This window comes from Hyperolius riggenbachi, chromosome 6 (assembly GCF_040937935.1).
Source record: "Hyperolius riggenbachi isolate aHypRig1 chromosome 6, aHypRig1.pri, whole genome shotgun sequence".
Taxonomy (NCBI): Eukaryota; Metazoa; Chordata; class Amphibia; order Anura; family Hyperoliidae; genus Hyperolius; species Hyperolius riggenbachi.
In genome coordinates this window covers 328,303,871-328,316,936 of record NC_090651.1, presented here as the reverse complement: position 1 = coordinate 328,316,936, position 13,066 = coordinate 328,303,871, and positions in this window count along the sequence as shown.

The window sequence follows — 13,066 nt, the reverse complement described above, 5'->3', positions numbered from 1 at the left end:
CCTCTAACCAGCGCAGATGGCTACAGAGAAGTCTGAGAAGAATTAATGTTTAACCTCATTCCCTGCTATAAAATGTGTGTGTTATCATATGCAGTTTCCTGGTATGCTCTACCTGAAAAAGCAGGGCAGTATTAGCAATAACAGCAAAACAAAAACTAGTCATGGGCAAATTGAATTGGGTTGTGGCCAAACTGAATATTTGGCAGGATATCCTGAAAATAAAAGTTGCAGAACCTGTGCACTTGGCATAATGTCTGGCCCACAAATCAGCAGCCAGTGCAGAACCACTGTAAACTCTTATTTGACTCTGATTAACAGTTTTAAATGCATCTGTACTGTGGACAAACTAAATGACCATGGAATTTATTTTCTCCCATTTTACTGAATATATAGCTTAATGAATAGAATTACTTATTTCATCAATATTACTTTAGAAATTATGTACACAGCGGAGAAAGGCAGTGCTACTTAAGACAAGCTGCATCCAAATGACTAAAAACATGCATATGCATAACTTGGGGGCATGTTTTTAATTTAGTTAGAGGTAGGGCCCCTCCCAGCAGAGGATGACCTCATTGTAGTGGGAAGGTCAAGTACTTGATAATTTGCATGCAAACTATTATGGAAACCAACATCCTCCAATGGTAATTTGGTGCACCTGATTTGAATGCAGAATATGCATGTTGTCTATAAGTAGGCTCTGCACACTCATGCAGCTAGTCATGTGGGTGCAGTTTGTCTCAAGTAGCACTGCCTTTCTCTGCTGTGTACATAAACTGCAATTTTCAGCATTTTACAATTCAAAAAGTACCCAAAAGTAGGCAAAAAAGTACTATCACAATTATTTTGAGTATGTTCTTGCTTGCTGGGGGTTTAAAGGGCATTTTATGATGAGGGCTTGATTCACTATACCGTGATAACTCATATTACGGCCACGCTAGTGTTTTTGCGTGTATTTTCGCTGTTTGAGTGCGTTTTCACGAAAACGCACACAAAATGCAAAAACGTATGTGAAAACACTAGGGGGACCGTGATACGAGTTATCACAGTTTAGTGAATCAAGCCCAAGGTGTGAAAATATCACCTAGGAGAAAACTCAGGAGAAAATGTAAACTGCATATTGGCCCTGGTGTCCCAGAATGATCTAGTAGGAGAGTTCTGCATAGCTAAACAGCCTTGGTTAAACAGCACTGGGAGTGCATGGTATCATGCCAATATACAGAAATACAGTATATGGAAAGTGTTTCTGACTAGAGATGTCGCGAACCTTCGATTTTCGGTTCGCGAAAACTTCGCGAACCGCAATAGACTTCAATGGGGATGCAAACTTTGAAAAATAGAAAAAATGATGCTGGCCACAAAAGTGATGGAAAAGATGTTTCAAGGGGTCTAACACCTGGAGGGGGTAATGGCGGAGTGGGATACACGCCCAAAGTCCCGGGGAAAAATCTGGATGTGACGCAAAGCAGCGTTTTAAGGGCAGAAATCACATTGAATGCTAAATTGCAGGCTTAAAGTGCTTTAAAACATCTTGCATGTGTATACATCAATCAGGTAGTGTAATTAGAGTACTGCTTCACACTGACACGCCAAACTTACTGTGTAACACACCGCAAAAAGCTGTTTGTGTAGTGACGGCCGCGCTGGACTGGTGCGCACCATGGCGAGAGTGCAGGCCGTGGCAGTTTTCCAGCCCATATGGTCGCCGGGCTGTGGTAGCTCAATGATAGAACAGTGACTGTCCACTGATCAAATTTGGTCTGTCCACAATGAAGCAACGACCTTATTATCTTCTTGTATGTAGGTAAGCATAGGTAGGAGTCCCAGTATAGGTAGGTAGGTAGGCATAGGTAGGTGTCCCAGTAGTTAGCTAGGCATAGGTAGGAGACCCAGTATAGGTAGGTAGGTGCCTCAGTAGTTAGCTAGGCAAAGGTAGGAGACCCAGTATAGGTAGGTAGGTGCCTCAGTAGTTAGCTAGGCATAGGTAGGAGACCCAGTATAGGTAGGTAGGCATAGGTAGGTGTCGCAGTAGTTAGCTAGGCGTAGGTAGGAGGCCCACTATAGGTAGGTAGGCATAGGTAGGTCCCCTAGTATAGGTAGGTAGGTAGGTGTCCCCGTATAGGTAGTTAGGTGCCCCAGTAGTTAGGTAGGCATAGGTAGGTGTCCCAGTATAGATAGTTAGGCAGGGCCCGGCTGGCACAGTAATAACAATTACCAAGGTCCAGCTGCAACAGATAGGGCTGTATAATGTCAGTGTCAGTGAGCAACACACACAAAAAAACACATCAGGAAAACATTAGCTCTCAAAAGAGCTGTTGAGGGGTGCTATTTTAGCAATAACAATCAGCCAGGAGCAAGCCAAAAGCCTAACTAATCTTTCCCTAGGAGAAAAAATCTGCAGCAGCTCTCCTAATGTCTGTCTATTTGCAACAGGCACACGAGTGAGTGTCATGGCCGCCGGAGGCTGCCTTATATAAGGGGGGTGGGGCTCCAGGGCTTAGTGTAGCCTGAATGGCTACAATGTGCCTGCTGACTGTGATGCAGAGGGTCAAAGTTGACCCTCATAGTGCATTATGGGGCGAATCGAACTTACGAAAAAGTTCGCCTGCTGCAGGCGAACGCGAACCCACAACGTTCGCCTGGAACCGTTCGCCGGCGAACCGTTCGCTACATCTCTATTTCTGACAGACTTGCCCTTATGCAATTAACTTTTTCTGCGTTTTTACACCTCATCAATAAAATTAATTTTAAGCCATTATCAAGCAAAAAAATACTCTGAATAATTTTGGCGGTACTTTTTCACCTACTTTATGGTACTTTTGCAATTGAATAGGGACTAGATTGTGTGCTCCTCTGAGGGACAGTTAGTGGCAAGACAATATACTCTGTATAGCGTTGCGTAATATGTCGGTGCTATATAAATAAATAAAATAAATTGAAGAGAAATTAAAACTTATTTTAAACAGAGGATGAAAAATAATCTCCTAGGAGAAAACTTAAATTGATTAAGGGCCAGTGTCACTTTAAGATAAAAATGGGTATGCAGAATTATTTTTTATGTTCAGCTTTATGTCATTATGGCTTGGCACCTCTTTAAAGGGAACCTGAAGTGAGTAAAATTATATAAAATAAACACATGATGTAGCTGCAAATGAATATTACATACTAACCTCACCACCAGTTCCTCTCAGAAGCTCACCATTTTCTTCTACAGTGATCCCTTCCAGTTCTGACAACATTTTGTCAGAACTGAAATATACCAGTTGCTGTCAGTTATATATCAGCTGCTGTCAGCTACAACTGAATGTGCAAGGTAATGTCCATGTTTCCCAATGGCTCAAGTGGGCGATATTACAGTTTAACTGTGTTGCTGACCAGGAAGCTGTTATAGGGTAATGGGCATTTTTAAAATGGAGGACGGAGAATTCCATTGATCACAGTGATCAAATGCGACGCAGGAGAGGAGAAAGAGATTGAGGAGTAGACTACACAGGAGGTAAGTATGATGTGTGTATGGTTATTTTGACTTTTTATTTTCAGTTCAGGTTCTCTTTAAGGCCTCTTTTCCACGGGCAGTTGAACTGTGTGCTCAGCAAGCAGTTACCAGGCAGCAGCGAGCAGTTGTGAGAGTTTGAGAGGCATTTTACTGCCTATCAAAAGTATGTGGAAAAGAGGCCTAAGACTTAGGACCTCTTTTTGCTGTCTTTAAGGCCCCTTTTCCACGAGCAGTTGATCTGTGTGCTCAGCAAGCAGTTGTGAGAGTTTGAGAGACATTTCACTGCCACTGGAAAAGAGGCCTAGAGCCTTGTACACACCATCAATTATATTTGGCCAATTTTACAAACTTCCATGTAGTATGAGGGCCAAAAGATTCTGAATACTATGAGCAGACCGTGCAGGTAAGCTCCCATACTACATGGAGGTGGAAAAAATGACCAATCATTGGCCAATTATAATTGAAAGTGTGTACAAGGCTTAAAGGAAGCAAACATGAGACCCAATAATGAGAGCCCATCTAGATGCCCAGTACTTTCTACAGCAAAATACACATTCAGCATAATTCAGTGCCCACACTACCCCAGAAGAGAACTATACACAAAAAGAAAATGTCTATAGATTATGCCCCAGGAAGTAACATAAGGATATATGTGCTCTACTAAGAGCTTCTACAAGTACAAAGAGCATGGATAACTTTCCAGGCACTCCCTAGTTAACAGTTGATTATTTCTATGGAGGCAGGCATTGACATTGCATTTACTACTATGGAAGCATTTAAGAGGAACTTTGTTCCATAAATATTCCAGTAGATCTGATTGCCGATATTACAAATGGCTATTTTACACTTTTAAAAAGCTTACATGCCCAGATGTTTTGTTTCACAGAAATGTAAGTTCTCAAGAAAAGCATAACAAGGTTAATTTGTCCTTCAAAATAATAGAGGGTGTTAGCTGTACTAATCCAAAGAGTTTTAAATGTAAATTCTGCTTTAGGGTCCTTTTACACTTAGACCTCTTTTCCACGAGCAGTTCTCCCTATCAACTGCTCATGGAAAAGAGGCCCAAGAGGCTTAAATGTCTCTCAAGCTCTCACAACTGCTTGCAGATAGAGATGTCGCGAACCTCAGATTTTCGGTTCGCGAATCCTGTTCGCGAACTTCCGCGGAAGGTTCGGTTCGCGTAAAAGTTCGCGAACCGCAATAGACTTCAATGGGGAGGCGAACTTAAAAATTTAGAAAAATTTCTACCGGCTGGAAAAATGATAGAAAACATGTTTCAAGGGATCTAATACCTGGAGGAAGACATGATTGAGTGAAATACACATCAAAAGTCCCAGGCAAAAATCTGGATTTCACATAAACCCCTATTTTAAGGTCACAAATCTCATTCAGGCCTACACTGCTTTACAACATCAGGCAGTGTATCCCTCTCTACCTCGAGGGTCTCATCTTCCAGGGAATTGTAGAATTTCAAAAGCAAACTTATATACCTTGGCCAGGAACTGAACCCAGGTCTTGGCCAGGAATTGAACCCAGGTCTGAGTGCTTGGTAGATAGCTCTCTTAACCACTATACCACCACCAACACTACATGCTGAAGGCAGCCTAGCATGTACCATTATGATATACCCAAGAGAAACATGAGCTTGCTCTCTCTCTCCCTCTAGGACTTAATGGTTTTAAGCTGAAAATTCACTTCAATGGCATCAACGGATACCAGCAGAATTTCACAGGCAATTTCGGAATTCTGCCGGATTGAAAAAGCAATTCCGTTATGACCAAACGGAATGGAATGACCAATTTCCGCCCAAAATTGCGGAAAATATAATTCCGCGAAAAGCGGTGACCATCCCTACTAAAGAGAGAGAGAGAGATGAATCTACATGGCTATCTGGGGTTCTCTTTGGACAACTGTTGAACACAAAAGGCAAGGCCATGCCAGGGTGGGGTTGAAAAACCAACCTTTTAGTTAACAGCCAAACACGCTAACCAATTGTGCCACAGAGACTGTGTTCTATTCCTGGCCAATGTGAGTTGGCTTTTGACATACTACACATCCTTAAGCAAGCTCATTTTTCTCTAGGGTATATCATAATGGTACATGCTAGGCTGGTTTCAGAATGTAGTGGTGGTATAGCGGTTAAGAGAGCTATCTACCATGCACTCAGACCTGGGTTCAATTCCTGGCCAAGTTATGTAAGTTGGCTTTTGAAAGCTTACAAATCTTTAAGCAAGCTCATTTTTCTCTAGGCTATATCATAATGGTACATGCTAGGCTGCCTTCAGCATGTAGTGTTGGTGGTGGTATAGCGGTTAAGAGAGCTATCTACCACGCACTCAGACCTGGGTTCAATTCCCGGCCAAGGTATGTAAGCTGGCTTTTGAAAGCCTAAAAATCTTTAAGCAAGCTAATTTTTCTCTTGGATATATCATAATGGTACATGCTAGGCTGCCTTCAGCATGTAATGTTGGTGGTGGTATAGCGGTTAAGAGAGCTATCTACCAAGCACTCTAGACCTGGGTTCAATTCTTGGCCAAGGTATATAAGCTGGCTTTGAAATTCTACAATTCCCTGGAAGATGAGACCCTCCTCCCTCTGGGAGTAAAGATTGAGGGAAGTAATAACAATTAGCTAGGAACAAGCCTATAAGAGCCTAACTAAACTCTCCCTAGCAGAGTGTGTCAGCAGTTGTCCCTTAACTAATTAGTGCAGGCAGACTAGTGAGTAAAATGGCACAAGGACCTTGCCTTTTATAAGGGGGGTGGGGCTCCAGGAGTGGGTGCAGTCTGATTGGCAACAATGTGCCTACTGACTGTGATGTAGAGGGTCAAATTCTGCTCAATAGAGCATTATGGGACGAATCGAACTTCCGGGAAAATTCGCCTTCGCAGGCGAACGCGAACCACCCGAAGTTCGCCTGGAACCATTCGCCGGCGAACCGTTCTGGACATCTCTACTTGCAGATACCTAGTACAGTGTTTCTCAAACCTGTCCTCGTGACTCCCCAATGGTGCATGTTTTGCAGAAAACCTCACCTATGCACAGGTGAGGTAATTAGTGTCTCAGCCAGGTGTATTCCATGTAGATGAGACACTAATTACCCCATCTGTGCACAGGGGAGGCTGCCTGCAAAACATGCACTGTTGGGGAGTCAAAAGGACAGGTTTGATAAACACTGGCCTAGTAGTAACTTCTCACTGCTGCCTGGTAACTACTTGCTGAGAACACAGTTCAAGTGCCCATGGAAAAGAGGCCTAAAGGTGTCCACACACCATACAATTAAAAGATCCAATTTTTCACCAATTCGATAACTTCAATCAGTTGTCACGAAAAATCGAGAGCTTTTCTTTGTTTTCGATTGGACATGTCGGAAATTTCAGACCAACTTTATCAAGGATTGTATGGTGTGTGATGGATTGGAACTGTACATCAAGTAAATGACAATCAATTTTTTTTCTGAGCTTACGATTATTGTATTCATGATTGGGAAAAAATTGAACATAGGTGTGTGGTAAATTGGTCAGATTTTTGAATTGTTACAATCAGTCAGAAAAATGGATTGCTATTCTTGAATTGAACAGATATTTAAAAAGTTGTATGGTGTGTGGCCACCTTTAGTGTGATGCAATTTGCAAGTGGCAAAATGGCTATCGCAATGCATTTGTACTGCACTATTATACACACTTTAATATATGTGTTACACTGCATTGAGAGGGAAATTGGAAAAAACGTAATATTATAAATTGTATGGATAATTAATAGAACATGAGTAGAAAAGAAAAGAGATTCATATTATTATTTTTTCCAGTTATATAGCTTTTTTATGACATTGAATTATGCTTTCATTGCAGTTTACAAATGACACTCTGTATTTTAAATCATTAAACAGAGCAGAGCTAATGACCATTTGAACTTCCTGGCAGAAAAACCTTAAAAAAACAAGAAACAGTGAGAGACAGGTTGAGATAAGTGCTTCAGAAAAGAGCACTGCTCTCTGACTAAATTAGTCTGAGAGCGCAGAGATGCTCTTTTGCATAGATAACAACTGAAGTTTCTTAACTCTTCCTGCACTGGAAACAATATTAGACTCATATCTGTGCTACTAATGTTCTATTTCTTAGCTGTACTACACATACAAATCATTATCTCATAAGTTTATTTTCACTTCAGATTCCTTTTAAAAAGTCACACATTTCAGTCACATGTATACTGCTGGCCAGTAAGTACATCATCTGCAAGTCTACAGTCTCCATCTATGTATGCGCACCACACTGCAAAACATGCCCAAAATACAAGATGTTCACGTTACCATTGACTTTCATTGCTTTGGTGCTGCACACAGTGTGCGGTAATACAGGCTACCGAATCGCAGGAAGTGTGTCATATTCCATTGGCTTTAAAGTGAACCTGTAGTGAAAAAAGTGCCTCTAGGGGATACTTACCTCAGTAAGGGGGAAGTTTCTGGACCCTAAAGAGCCCCCATCCTCCACAGTAGAGGTGTTCCAGGGCTGGGATCCCCGAAGATGCCCTTGTTGGTCGTTTGTTGGCATGCATGCATGCTTACTAGCAGCTTCCAGCTTGGGTTCAGGCGGCAATAGATGAGCCTGATTTGGTCCGCTCTACTTTGCAGGCACAGGCCTCACAGCTGCGCAGTAGAGCAGATCAATCGGGCTCTGCATTTTCTGCCGGAGCCCAAGCTGGAAGCCACTAGTGCAAATGTGCGTTGTGGCGAATGGCAATGCTATTTTTTCCCCCCAATGCTGGTTCAGGCATTTTCAGGAGGACGGGGAAGCCTCATTAGGGTCCAAAGGCTTCCCCATCCTGAGGTAAGTACCCCCCAGAGGCTCTTTTTTCTGTACAGAACCTAAGGTTTACTTTACCATGACCATTGTGACGAGCTGTGGTAGTAAAATGTAACGCAACAAAACATGGTAAATGTTAAAAGGCCTTACCATCACAGTGTAGGGTGGGGAGAGATTTGGCTAAGGAGGAAAGTAGTGTTTCAGAGCTAATTCACACATATTGCACACTAGCTGATGGCCCGGCATTGCTTAGGTATGTATCTGGCTGGTGTTGGCTCCGACCACATTTTCTAACCCTAACACACAATTACTCAGTTACTCAATTACCTAATTTGTGAGCTTTGCGGTTGCATTGAAATGAAACAAATCTTATTGGCTGTGGCTCCACCCCCTTTTATGAATTTGAACCCCATTCACCCAATGGCCAACTGTACCAGGTTTGATGCTTGTGACATTAACAGTGCAAGAATGGCAGAAATTAAATATTCCCCTTGAAAATCAATAGGCAAATTTTGATTGGCTTGATTGGCTTTTGTAGGCTCCACCCATTTTTCTGAATATTAATCCCATTAATTCAGCGACCAAATGTTCAAAGTTTGAGAACCCTACCATTAACAGTGTAAGAATGGCTGCAGTTTATATTTTCCCAGTGAAATTTGTATTTGTCTCTGCCCACTGATGACCCAGCATTGCCCGGGTATGTATTTGGCTGGTGTTGGCTGCGCCCACTTTTTCTAACCCTAACACACAATTACTCAATTACTCAATGACAAAGTTTGTGAGCTTTGCGGTCTTTGGCATCAATGATTTGGATTGAAATGAAACAAGTCTGATTGGCTGTTTGTGGCTCCACACCCTTTTCTGAATTTGAACCCCAGTCACCCGATGACTAACTGTAATAGGTTTGAGGTTTGTGCCATTAACAGTGCAGGAATGGCAGCAATGAAATATTCCCCTTGAAAATCAATAGGTGCATTTTGATTGGCTTTTGTGGGCTCCACCCACTTTCCTGAATATTAATCTCAGTCACCCAGTGACCAACTGTGCAAAGTTTGAGAACCCTGCCATTAACAGTGTAAGAATGGCTGCAGTTTATATTATCCCAGTGACATTTGTATTTAGTTATGGGAATAACATGTACCCTTTATGTTATTCCAGGTAATATACTATGTGTGTGTCAAATTTCATTCAAATCCGTTAAGCCATTGTTACATCCAAACATCCAAACTTTCGCACTTTACTGGGATTTGGCTTCGTAGACCTCAGGTATAATTCTGCATTCAGGAACAGTCTCATTAGTATTCATTGGCATTAAGTCTAGGTGTTTGCTCAATATCTGAGAAACTGGGTCAGGTGATCAAAAACAGCTGCATACATCTCATGACAGTAATGTTGCTTAAAAACATATACGATTATGTACACCTAAACTGCTTTGGGGCCACCTGCAGTAAAATCTATGTGTGCCACACTTGTGGCTGCTTAAACCTAACGTCGTGTAGGTTTTACTACACTGGCTCCGTCCCATGGGCAGGGCTGGATTTGTACTTTTTTACCACCTAAGGCCAACTGTCACTAGCCGCCCCCAATCAACACTCCCCCACCCCTTCTAGTAGACGTGTGCAAATAACCTTCCAATTTTGTATAGGTAACCAGATGCTCCCTCTTCCCCTGCATTATAGGTAGCCAGCTGCTTCTCCCCCCACCCTCTCTCCCTGTAGTTAGCCAAATGATTCTTTCCCCCTCCCTCCCTGTAGGTAGGGTAGCCAAAGCTGTAGAAATGTGACAGAATCGACAGGTTTTGGACTTGTCCATCTCTTCATGTAGGGATTTTGGCCTTTATTTTTTCTAAAGAGACAATCCCTGAAAAGGATTTATATAAAAAAATGCAGACCGCCCCCCTACCGGTTTGCACACTTTTTTGGCAGTTGGGCAGAGCAACTGCCATTCACTAAGTGCTTTTGAAAATAAAGAAAACCCTAAGAATATCCCATAAGGAGCTGGGCTAGTCCAAAACCTGTCGGTTCTGTCAGATTTCTACTACCTACTGTAAGTGACAGAAACTTAGGAGAAAAGTAATTTATGTCTCATTCTGGAAGAAACATACTTCTTATTTGTATGTGTTTACGTAATTTAAAATTTTTACAATTTTCATGATAGTGGTCCTTTAAGGAACGAGCAGTCCTAAACGCTAACAGATAATCAAATAGCAGGACAGGGTAAAAAAAATATCCAAATATAAAAGTAATCAAACAATGCAAACACATTATTTGTTTTTATGCAACTTTTGTATTTTTCTACGCAAAAAAGTATTCCATACAATCTGTAAGCAAGATCAAAAATGCTTCATTGTATAGTGATGCCAATGGGTCGAAAATAGAATGTGGGGACATGTATATGAGTGTAACATCTTCTTACAACATCAAAAATGAATGAAATGCAAAACATCGGTCTACAGAAATTCAAATATAAATTGGTGAGGATGTTACTTCTGCCATGCACTGTATGGAAATCTACATGCTCTGCATATGGCAAGTGGCAAAGGCATAAATAGAGAATCAGTAACAGGAAAAAAAGGCGCCGGCTGAGGGTGGACGAGAAGGGTGCCGCCATAGACTCTAATGTAATTATTGTTGATACGCAAAAATACGGCGATAAATATAGTTAACAACATTAGAACATTAAAGTTTTTGAAATATGTTATCATTTTAGAAGCTTGCAATGTTATCGTTTTTGTCATATTATTTGGCAATATGTACAGACTTTTATGTTTTCAAAAATGTTATAATTTCTATGTGTAAAAGGGTGTTTCTGCAGAGGGAGTGGTTAGGGTTAGGCAACGCCAGCGGGAGTGGTTAGGGTTAGACACCACCTGGGCGGGGGTTAGTTTTAGGCAACACCGGGGGGTGGTTAGGGTTAGGCACGACCAGGGGGGTGGTGAGACACCACCGGGGGGGGGGGGGTTAGCATTGGGCACCACCAGGGGGGTGGTCAGTATAAGGCACCACCGGTGGGGTGGTTAGGGTTAGGCGTCACCAGGGGAGTGGTTAGTTTTAGGCACCACCAGGGGAGGGTTCTGTGTGAGAGTAGGGTTGGGTTAAGCTGTATTGTTGAATTACATAACGTTTGTTAACGTTAATATGTGTTCGTTATTAATTCCCGCCTGCTTTTACAACGGTATTTATCGTTGACCAAGTTTGACAACAATGTTTATCGTTATCAGATTTCGTTATCCACCGATGCCATTTCATTATCCAGCCGGGCCCTTTTTTTTCATGCCGCCCTTTTCTCATGCGCGCAGAGAATCAGCATGAGCACACCTTTGTGGCGCAAAAAAAATAATAAAAATAAACGGGTTGCATGCTTAGGGTGGAGCAGCTGGTGTGGGTTTTGTGGGGATTTTTGTACCTTTGCTTATGAACAGTATTATTTTGTATTTATTACTGACAGAGCACTTGAACTCATTTTAAGTGGTCATAATAGAATTGTATATGTTTCACTTATTTCAGCATTTTGTTGGTGCATTGTTTTTATGATGTGAGTGACTCCTCTTTAAAGCAAAAACCACTTCTACCACCCACTAGTGGCTGACGCAGATAAACATAACTCATAATTTCTTATGGAAAATGTAGGAAGACAAGATATCTATAGAAGCTATAGTCTCCTTCAATGCAATGCTATGTACAATAAGAGAAAATTGGCCAGTAGGAAGGAAAATATCTAACTGCCACAGTCTAGAGAAGTTGTTTGGAAATTTCTGCAATATGCCTGAGACAAATGTTTATTATCTCAGATTATTTTTTCACATTAGCTATATAAGAAGAGCTTATTCATAGGAAAAACAAATAAGGAGAGCTAACTGTAACGATTGCGGAATATCTCCGAGGTCAGCGCACAAGATGTGCGCCGACACTGCGGAAATCCTCCACAAACGTCTGAATAACAGAACCCAACTGCGGTGCAATGCACCTGTAGAGGGGAATTCCCACCGGCAGATGGAGCTGTGGAGTGCAGAGGAATAAACCCGCACACAGGAACAGGACTGAAAAGGATCCACTGCTCTTCCGCAAGAGCGAGTGCGATCCGCACAATAAGACAGACAGAAGGAGCAACCAGCAGCAACCGCAGCCGAGGGTATACTCCAAGATACAGATCAGAAAGATCCACCGCCTCTAACGCTAGGGCAAATGCGATCAAAGTTCAAGACAGAACGATTCACTATCGCCAACCGCTGGCATCAGTTCAATCGCACAGACAAGACAAGACCGAATAAGCAGTACAAATTATACACAAGCTGACTGCACTAAATAGGAATGCAAGGAGCACTCCCCAAGAATTAACTACACTAAGATGGCAATATAGCAAACAATAAGCAGAGGCTGAGACCCCAGGTAAGTTAGCAGGAACAAACCATCATGACCAGCAGGGAATTCTGGGAGGAAATGGCATTTATACTGCAAGCCATCAAAGGAAGCAGCTAAGCAATTTGCATGACAAGTGGATGCAAATTCCTCACCAGCAGAGCAACTCTGAAACTTGCAGAGTGAAGACAGGTCTCTTTTCCAGAGACCTGCAACACTCAGACCTAAAGAATGGTCAAAAAGCTGTCTGCCTGTGCAGACAGCTGAGCAGATCATTTCACTAACCTAATTCAAGAGATAAGAGGGTGAGGGAAGCTAATTCATGAGATAAACTGACAAGGAGGGATATATGAGTTAGGACACATTGGGCGTGATTCACTAACCGGCGCTAGTGCGGTTAGGATGCCCAA